The 10670-nt window shown below is 37.1% G+C and overlaps 1 non-coding gene across 1 annotated transcript; it reads right to left on the reverse strand.

Annotated features, from left to right (window-relative positions):
- Positions 1 to 9672: 9672 nt before the first annotated feature.
- LOC145096577 (U6 spliceosomal RNA) lies at positions 9673 to 9773 on the reverse strand. Its single transcript, XR_013703952.1, has one exon. It is a non-coding gene; the product is annotated as a U6 spliceosomal RNA (small nuclear RNA).
- Positions 9774 to 10670: the final 897 nt, after the last annotated feature.

The following is a 10670-nucleotide window of genomic DNA, read 5'->3' on the forward strand; positions in this document are numbered from 1 at the left end:
CATAATCATTACCACTTTAAAAAAAAATAGATTTTACAAGTCCAAAACAGTTTGGGATAATGATTCTAGCCCATTTCCAACAACAAAACTCGGAAAACTTCCCAGCATGCACCTACTCGTCGAGTGGATGATCCTAATCGACGAGTAGGATGAATTTTGTCTTGGACTCGTCGAGTTCTCCCCTTGCACTCGACGAGTCCAGTCGAACAGTGAACAGTTTTTCGATTTTTCAAGCAGATTGCATCAAATATACAAAAAACAATGCTAGGCTCTGATACCACTGATGGGTTTTGAGCATTCTAATACTCCTATGGTGTACATGAAACCCTATAAACCTTGAATCTATGTTTTCTCTAATATACATGCAAATTTGATTTTTCAAGGTTTACTTCCTAACTAGCATGGCATGGGGAATATGTAATATAAAAAACTAGTAGAAGTACTTACCTTTCTTGTTGCTTGGATTCCTTGAAGACTTCGTGAGCCTAGCACCCCAAATGTTTTGCCTCAAATGCTTCACACAACACTACAAGACTTGGAATAACTTAAGAGATTACACTTGCACTCAAAATCGGTTATGCCCTCTTAGAGCTCACTAGTAGTCCGAGTTTGCTAGCTATAGGGATCCTTTTATAGTGTTGTCACAATTAGGGTTTACACATGAATGCCCTTAGTTGTCATGACTCTTCATTTCTAATGATCCATGGGTTTGTAACTCCCATGAACTATCCATGGAGCTCCAAATGGTTATAACCCAACTCCATAAACCATGGATCATAAATCCACCATAAAAGATTAGATGATTGTCATAATCAACCCTATATATTTAATTAGTCTCATTTTGATCACCAAATTAATTCTAAATTAATACTTGATCAACACTAATTAAATAATAATATTATTAATATATTAGAACTTATAATATATTAATAATCACAAGTGTCATTTCTCTCATTTAGTCTATCCAAGTATTGCAATGCCATGCAACCCAAATGGACCATGCCGGATCGGGTCAAGTACATACCAAATAGAGTTATGGACTTAGACACTATATCCAACAAAAAAGACAGAAGGAAACGGACATCGAATGAAGAAGTTATGAATTTTTAACGGTCTTTTCCTGTCCTGACCAATTAAAAATACATAATTAAAATAAAGTCAAAATTTGCCAACGAAGTCTAAATGAAAGTTGTAGATTATATTCTCACCTATGCGTGGATATAAAGAAAGTCAAAAACAGAGCTCGTGTGCGAAAGTTACGAAATTTCAAAGATTGGGGCACAAAATCCGAGATTGGTCCAAGAGGGAACACCCTGCATTCTTCGACCAGAGCCAGTCCCATCACCCATCAAGTCCGAAGTTCGTATGCAATGACGCACGAAGGCTCCGAACGCGTTGCGTCCGAGGGAGTGTCCTGTGTTCCGGGAACGCCCCGCGTTCGAGATTCATCCCAGCCCTATAAATAAGATGCGAGGGTTCCGGCTTCTTTTTCTAATTTACACCATTTCTCTCCCATTTTGTCATTTTCGAGCCTTTCGAAGATACCCCGACGCCCCGGTTCCATATCCAAGCTCCGACGAATGTCCGAAGCTCCGAGATTTCCGAGAAATCGACTTTCTCCGGTCGAAGTGCTGCCCGAGTTTAGTCTCGTTTTCATCAAACCGCCACTTCTACCAAGTGAGTTCATACCCATATATTCTCACTTTTTTACTATATTTTAGGGGGAGAAATACAAGTGAAATGCAAGAAAAACTTATGTTAAAATGCAAATCATTACGTACAGTTTCAAATGCTTTATCTACATTTTGTGTATAAATGTTAAGTACGTAAAATAACGTTTTTACAAATGTTATACTTTAAATGCAAAGTTGGTAGCACATTACGGTTTATCATTCAAACTAAACACGCTTTTGAAAAACTATAATAGGTATAGTTTACGAGATATTCATGATATTTTACACTCTATGAACACTATAGAAAGGAAACACTTACATTTACAAGAAAAATGGACTTTTCATACGTATATCTACTTGATACAAACTTTTATGAGACATCTAACTTCACGTACTTTCAAGTATGCATTTCAAGTCCTGTGTTGTAAACCATAATCTCCCATAGGGAGAGCGTGATACTTGTGTATAGATCTATACGGGATTGACAATCCCGCACCTAAACTGTTAGCTACAGTTGGACCGACAGGTCTGGGGTGACAAACTTCATATAATTCCAACGCCTGAAGAACATTGTGACAGGCAGTTTGGGTCAATAGTACGGTTATAAAACTCACATGAAGTATTAAAACATTTGATTTACGAGGTTATCAAACGCCTTAGTGATTATATATACATATATAAATCTGCTTACACTATTTTCGGAATGGAAAATACTTATGCATTCCGGTTTTTGGAACTTTTAAAAACTACTATTCATTTATGGAAGATATTGGATTTTCTAGAAACAAACTCAGTTACTTTATACAAAAAGGCATACAATTCTTATACAAAAACACTTATGAACTCACCAACTTAATTGTTGACACTTTTTCAAAACTACTTGTATTTCTTAGGGATTCAGTAATACAGGTATAACAACAGCTTTTGGGGAAGGAATGCTAAGGCGTCAAATTTCAAACTTATTATATCATCATAATGTAATTTCTTTTGAAACATGTATTACAATCAACAATGTAACTTTTTAAATTATATTTATGATGGTTGTGTTTGATTTCTTTACTATTTACTCAACTGTTATGATACTACATGAAGTCATCCGCCCTCGAACGATTCCGCCGTTCTGGTTTGGGGGTGTGACAGAAACCCTGTGTTTGTTGGCGATGGAAACCCGCAACAGACACTCTAACTCCCCTATAGGCATATCAAACTCCCTACTAAACGATCGAGTTACAAAGGACCGACTCGCACCTGAGTTAAACAACACGAGAGTAAGCAAAGAGTTCATTAGGAACTTTACTATCAGGGTATAAATATAAGCATATAATCAGCAGAATAACAAAAGGAAACATATCATTCACAACATATGGAGTTGCTCTGGCCTCCTCGGCAATGAGCTGAAAAGAATGTCCTCGAGCCCTCGGGGCTCCACCCTTCCCTGACGCCCATCAGTGATCCTCAAAGTAGCTGGCGTTAAGGCCTGCGTCGGCTTGGCGGTGAGCAAGGGATAGTTGACCTTCACATGGCCAACCTAATCACAATGATAGAAAATCCTGGAACACGGAGCTGGGGCCGGATGATGACAATCCCTCACATAATGCCCCTCCTTGCCACACTTGTGGCATATACCACCTGATCGATAGGCCCCCTCATGACTCTTTCCGCACTTCCCACAAGTGCAGCCCCTCTGACTCCCAGATCTAGAATCAGTGACCTTAAACCACTTCAATGTTGGCTGCAACTGCGTCGGGGTTGGTCTCCTCTCTCTCTCTCTCTCGTATGAAGCTCTATCTCAATCTTACGCCGTCTGGTGGCCTCCTGCATCTCCAACAAAGTATCATAACGTTGGGTGGAAACAAATTGCCTAATATCCATCTTGAGCATGCTCAAGTAACGGGTCATCTAAGCCTGCTCAAAAGCAAACTGAAGACAAAACATGGCCCTCTATGTGAACATCCTGGTGATCTCCGTCACCCGTCTCAGCCCCCTGTCTTAAGTCCAAAAACTCCTAGGACAACCTCTCACACTCCACTAGTGGCACATATCTAGTATGAAATATCTCGAAGAACTGCTCCTAAGACACAACAACTCTCTGCTCAGTATAATACGATCCCGTAACAGGTCTCCACCAATTCGTCACTTCGAACTTCAAAAGGTTTAGAGCGCACATGACCTTTTGGTCAGCTGGGTAAAAGCAGGTGAAAAAGCATCCCTCAACATCATACAACCACCTTATGGCTATGATCAGGTCCAGAACTCCATCAAAATTCGGGGGCTTCGTATTCTGGAAGTCCTGATACTGAAAAATTCCTCCAACACCAATCCCTACAGTCGTATTGGTTGCGGTGGCTGTGGAAGTAACAGCCTCAGACAAAGCAGCATGTCTGTCATCAAAGAACTCCATCATCGCAGTCTTGATAGACCCAAATTGCTCCGGTATCTGCCCCCGGACAATGGTAACACCTCCTCAAGGATAATCTCCCTGATACGGTCCTCTGTCAATGCTAGCCCACCTTGGCTTGACCCAGATCCTGTCTCGAAACGTCGCGTCATCACCATACTGAAAATAAACCAAGGAGATATTAGATAACACACATATCATAACCGGGGAATGAACTCCCAACAAAGCCCTAGGGGTTTGACTTCCTTGCTACACGTATGGGTCCTATACTTTCAATAGTATGGGCCTATACTACCTTCCACACCTACCCATATTTGTCTCATAGGATCATCATAAAAAATTTAACAATACACACTAGCATACTCATATACTCAGTCCTCACTCCTTAGAAGAAGGCTAAACATCACGAGACTGGCTGACTAACCCCACACAACTCATCCATGAAATTTCCACAAACCTTGCAACACTCGTGTATGCTAATCATACATAATATTGGACCCTATAGACAACCTAATATTTAATCCTACCCTAAGCCCTTCATCAAACAAGAACAGGAAATAAGGCCAAACCAAAAATTCTCGGGCTATACAATCTTAGTTATGTATAACCATGATGCATACACTAAGCAAATACAATAATGATGTCAATTTCATATAAGGAAGGATCCTAGGCTATCAGGCATCATATAATCAGCCAATTCTATCATGCAATTCCTAAAGATCCCTAGCCTATCACTAGTATGTTGTTCTAACATATCATAATATCAAATAACAGTGTGGTAATTTGGGGTCTACTTACTGGCCCCAACTTGATTGTACACATCACATCCTCATGGTTTATTGAAAAAAATTACTTTTAATATATATTTTTTTAAATATTTCCATAGTTTGAGACTGGATTCACACGAGTGTTCCTCCAATTCACTCAAAAGGCTCTGATACCAACTTGTAACATCCATAAAATCATGAAAAATTTAAACTTTTAAAAACCAACCCAAAATCACAAATTGTTTACAACATAGTTTTCAAAACATGTTCTATATCATAGTTTCTCAAAATCATAAGTCTAAAACATGAGGATGTGTACGATCACGCCTTTACGTTCTCGCGATCCTATGAAGTACCTGAAACATAACTCAAAATTGTAAGCCAAAGCTTAGTGAGTTCTCCCAGTGTACCAACACAACACATAATCACAACAACAACAACAACAACAACAACAACAACAAACATACAACATGTATACAAAGCCTTCAGTCTGACTAGAACACCCCACCGACCTACAGTCTATCTGGTACACTCACATGACCTTCAACATGACTAGTACGCCTCACCGGCCTTCAGCCTATCTGGAACGTCCCCCGGGTCTTCGACCCGACTTGTACGCCCGTTGGCATGTAGTCTATCCACGACGCCCTGGGTATCTCGGCCTTTAGCATATAACAGGACCGCCTCAACCTAACACACCATTACATATCAACATATACCATATCAAACCCTAACTAGCATATACAAACAATCATACAGATCTAACATATCACTAATCATATCATCATCCTATATACCAGGATACATATCTAACATATTACTACATCATATAATCATGCGCTAAACCAAGATAACAATCTAAATGGGCCGGCCTTTATGCCTTCGACCAAAAACTACAGTGAGGAAAAATCACCTCGCAAACTGAACATAACTGATGAGGTCCGACTCCGAATCTCATCTCTCTAACCAATACCTATTTCCACCAACTGGTCAATTCCATCAAAATCCCAAAATACCCTCAAGTTCAAATTGGTCAAAGTCATCTGGTCAGACCCACTAAGTCGACTGAGTCAACCCAGCCGTGTCAACTTAACCAAGTCAAATAAAAAAGACTGACTAGTACGAGTACGTGGGGCGCACTTTGGAGGTACGAATGGTGTACACGCAACCTCGCAGTTGACTACTCATTGGGGTGATTGACCGAGTATGCGGGGCATACTCTCATATATGCAGGGCATACCCTTGCAGCTTCCAAACTCCAATAAGTGCTTAATGGCTTAAGCACTTAAGTCCATATTTCAGATCTAAGGTTCAAATGCACTCACGAGTCATAAAGTTTCTAACTTTATGACTTTACAAGTCCAAAAAGTGCTTAACACAAGGTCTTAATCCATTAAGACCTTCTATAAGATGCATGGAGCAAAACTAATAAATGGGACCTCATTTTTTTGGCTTAGGACCCCTCCTAGGGTCTGAAAGGACAACCCAAATCAAAAAGAACAAACCATGCACAATATGAGACTTTTGGGACCAAAAAGTAACATAAAAACACCTAAGAAAGAGATCTAACAAATAAGTCATTAAGGTATGAACTTTATACCTTCTAATGATGAAGAAAGATGCAAAACTCCCAGACCCAAGCTTGCTTTAAGCTTCAAGCTTCACCGCTACCTTCTTCTTCCTTTGTAAAACACAAAAACTCACACTAAACCTTCCAAGAGCTCAAAAGTGGCTAGGGTTTGCAAGAGAACACGAATATGCTGATGGAGGCTGGAAATGAGAAGAGAAATGAGGTTTAGTGTTGCTTAAATACCACCCAAACCCTAAAATTTAGGGTTTCCTTCTTTATCTAGTACGCCCCAACGTACTAGGGTGTGCCCTAGTACGCCCCAACATACTAGGGTGCGCCCTAGTACGCACAACATACACACATGTACGCTTGGTGTATTTCTCCTGCCAGAATTACGAAAATGCCACTAGAGCTTAAAGGCACTTTCTCTTGGGACTTAGGGGCCAAAATGTCATAAATAAAATTATAGGGATGAATTTAGAAGTACCTTAACATTGGGATGTTACAAAATGGCATCGCTGTCGGATCTGCACTCTACTTGATCGTCGGATTGCCTCCCTGAAATCGCCGCCACAACCATCACAATGCTTTATGAAATCACTTTTCGTCTATCTTTCACCTAAAATCCCCTATCACTTCCCATCAGCCTCTCCTCTATGTTATCTCTCTTTTCTGTCGTTGCTCTCTGTTATCTCTCTTTCTTGTTGTCTCTATCCTATGTGAGCGGTGGTCGACATTAGAGATGCTGCTTCGATGAGAGTGTCGATGGTTCGATTTTAGAGGTGGCGATGACAATTAGGTTTGGTGGATTTAGTTCCAGGTAAGTTAGAGGGTTTTTATGCAATTGATTTGTCTAGAATGTTACATTGGGTTTTGAATAGGTTTGATTTTTCTAGATTTTCTATTTTTTTTGCTCACCGAAGCTGATAAAGGAAATGGTGGTACTCGGGATTTCAGTAAAGAAGGGACTGAGTATTCCGTGAAGTGTAGAGAGGTGGGGGTGCTGCACTAATTTCCAAATGCGGTGGTCGATGAAGTGGTGGTCGCCGACGATGGAGGCATGTGTTGGGATGGAGTACTTATGGAAAAGGAAGAAGAGTATAAGAAGGAGAAGGGGTGCAGTTAGGAAAGGGTGGTGGGAACCAATAATTTTTAGTTATAAATAAGTATTTAAGTTATTAAAAGTATGCGAAAAAAATATAGCAAGGGTAAAATCGTCTTTTCACATCTATTAGGGATCAAAACCGAAAAAAAAAACTAAAGGGATGATGGGAGTGCAAAAAAAAGATAAGGACCAAACACGAAATTTTATCAAACCATAGTGTAACACACGTTGCCAGATATTTCCATTTTCGACCTTTAAAATGTTAATTGTTTGCAAAGTAGCCCTTAAACTAGATGTACATAGATTGTACACCGGGCATAAGCCAACATTTAGATCGCGACCTGGGTTGAGTACGTTGAGTACGTTGGGCGTACTCGAGCTATTCCTAAACCTTAAATTTTTATGGTTGTGTCCCCTATTTAAGTATCTTATTCCCCCTTGGACCTTCTTATGACCAACCTCCATCCCTCTTAGCCCTAATATCGAAACCCTAGCTCCTGAGTGTGAGTTTTGAAGACTTTGAGTGTTCTTGGTGGTGAAGGAGGGTATTTGAAGAAGTAGTGGTGCACTCAAGCTCTTGGATCCAAAATCTACACCTCTTTGTTCATCTCCAGAATGTATAAAGTTTATACCTTGAGGCTTGCTTTGCTAGATCTTGTCTAAGCTTAAGTGTATGTTCATTTTTTCCCAAAACCTTCGGCTTTGTGAGTATGGACTACTCCAAACCATTTGAGCCGTCCTTTCAGATGGTTTAGAGTGCAGGGTGTCATAAAAGAATGCAAACTTGGTCCTTTCCTTTCATCCATGCATGAGTTATGGAGTTTTTGGTGATGTTAGAAGTTAGGGTTTGGGGATTTAACTATCTTTAGCCATGCAAATACATAAAGTTCGAGACTTTAAGGATTAGAATGTCTTTTAGGTCATATCTGAGGTTGGGTTATGTCACACCCCCGACCGAGGCAGCGGAACATGTCAGGTTGTGCGACTAAGTTCATGAATCATATGTAAACTGAATAAATAGCACAAGTGCAACAGTAAACAAAATAACATTTGTATTCCATCTTTGAGTTTGACTACAATGTTCTTATAGATAATAATAATAATAATAATAATAATAATAATAATAATAATAATAATAATAATAATACATGAATATCCTTAACATGTAGGCAGACATAACAAAAGCTAGCGAACTATATTGCCAGAAATCCATGTTTATTTTTCCTCTGAATGCTTGAGTTACCGATTTCCTGAAAATACATGTAATTTTGAGGTTCAATATAAAGTTGGTGAGAGTCATAGATTTTCTGCTAACTGTAGTGATACTTTTAAAAAGTCTAGAAAGTATTTCCTTTTTAAGTATAGCCATACTTAAAACAATGGTTGTAAAGAGTCTTTATATAAGTTATGAAAAAAACCAAATTTATCTTTATACAAATAAATCCATACTTAAAATAGTTTTGAAAATAACCAAACCCATGGCTTTGTAGTAAAAGAGAGAAATTCTAGTTAATGTTCATAGTGAGTCCTATAACCGAGCTATGTGACTGTATGTACCCCCTATGTTGCTTCATTATACGTCGTAGTAATGATAGTAAACACTTATCACCCGCTTCGATTGATCGATCAAATTTGTAACTAGCAACCACAGGTGGGGATGTCAACCCTGTATAGATCTATACATATGTATCTCACTCAAAAGATTAACGGTTATAGTAGTGTGGGTATACTAAATGTTTAGTCTCAGCTAATGAATATAGTCTCACTAAAAAGCCCTCAACTAAGATAGGTGAAAAACTCTCGGCCCTAACTTATAAGTAGATAAGTTATTAGGCATAATGAATTTATATATAATTTGTAAAAGCCAAGCATAATTGGTATGCAAGTATAGTATAAGGCATTAGCTTTTATAATTAAGCATGTTTCTTGTATAAACTTTATATATATATATATATATATATATATATATATATATATATATATATATATATATATATATATATATATATATATATATATATATATATTTAAAATCTTTAGGAATGCCACAAAGTTTTATGATAGACATTTTCCGCACAGAATTTTTTTTAGTAATTTGTTAAAAACTATTACAAATTAGTAATGAAAATTTTGTTGTTCACAATTATTATTAAATACATATATTTTTAGACCATTTCTTGATTTGTACATGTCATCTTTACGCAAGACCATGCTAAATTTCTCAGTATCATTCCAATTTATCGGATGTCCTCGAAGGGACTAAAATACATATATATTGTGAACATAAATTTCAATTGATTGCCTTTTATAGTCGTTTGAAAATAATGTTTGTGATTTTTTTAATACCCCTTTATGATATATTGAAATTAACGTCACAATATGCACTTAATTTAGATCCCTAAAAAAGTAGGGTGGGCTTTGTTAAAAACGACTTTAAGACATAAGTATATTCACTTTTCAATTATTTATGAAGTCATTTCCAAAGGTCGTACAAAAAATCTTTAGCATGTTTATATGAAAAGTTGGTTTATAAAAAAACACAAAAGGAACATTAAAATTTCTACTCGATCACAAGATTATTGTCGAATCATGGATGCAAATTATCCAAAGGAAAACCAACTACAAAACAACAATTGTACCAAATTATAACCTAACTAAAAAAAGTTAAACAAATAAATTTATATTTTAGTCGGTTAAGATTAAATGCAAATTGCAAATATATTACGTGAATATATGATTAATTGTCGTCCACTAATTTGATTAAGGGTATAATTAAGTCGATCATTATCCAAATAACAATTTTATAATTTAAAAAAACTTAACAACTATTATCAACTTTTGAATTTCATAATATTAGGCTAAGATCAATTAATGACACATGTCATCAGTCACATAATAATTAAAATTTATACATAAACAAATTATATAAATTTGTTCATGTATATCTTTCACAATATAAACATATTTTAGAAGAGTTGATTTATAAACAAAAAAGATAAAAATTAAAACTATCAATTTTGGAAGTAGATCTTTGAGAATATAAAAATATTTAATTTAATTTAATTAGTTCATAAAATAAAAAAGGTGATTTTCATACAAAATAGGAAGGGATTGTCTGAAACTTGGAAAATGTTGTTGTTAACATCATATTGTTCTT

This window comes from Lactuca serriola, chromosome 3, assembly GCF_051521515.1.
Source record: "Lactuca serriola cultivar US96UC23 chromosome 3, Lser_US96UC23_V15, whole genome shotgun sequence".
NCBI lineage: Eukaryota > Viridiplantae > Streptophyta > Magnoliopsida > Asterales > Asteraceae > Lactuca > Lactuca serriola.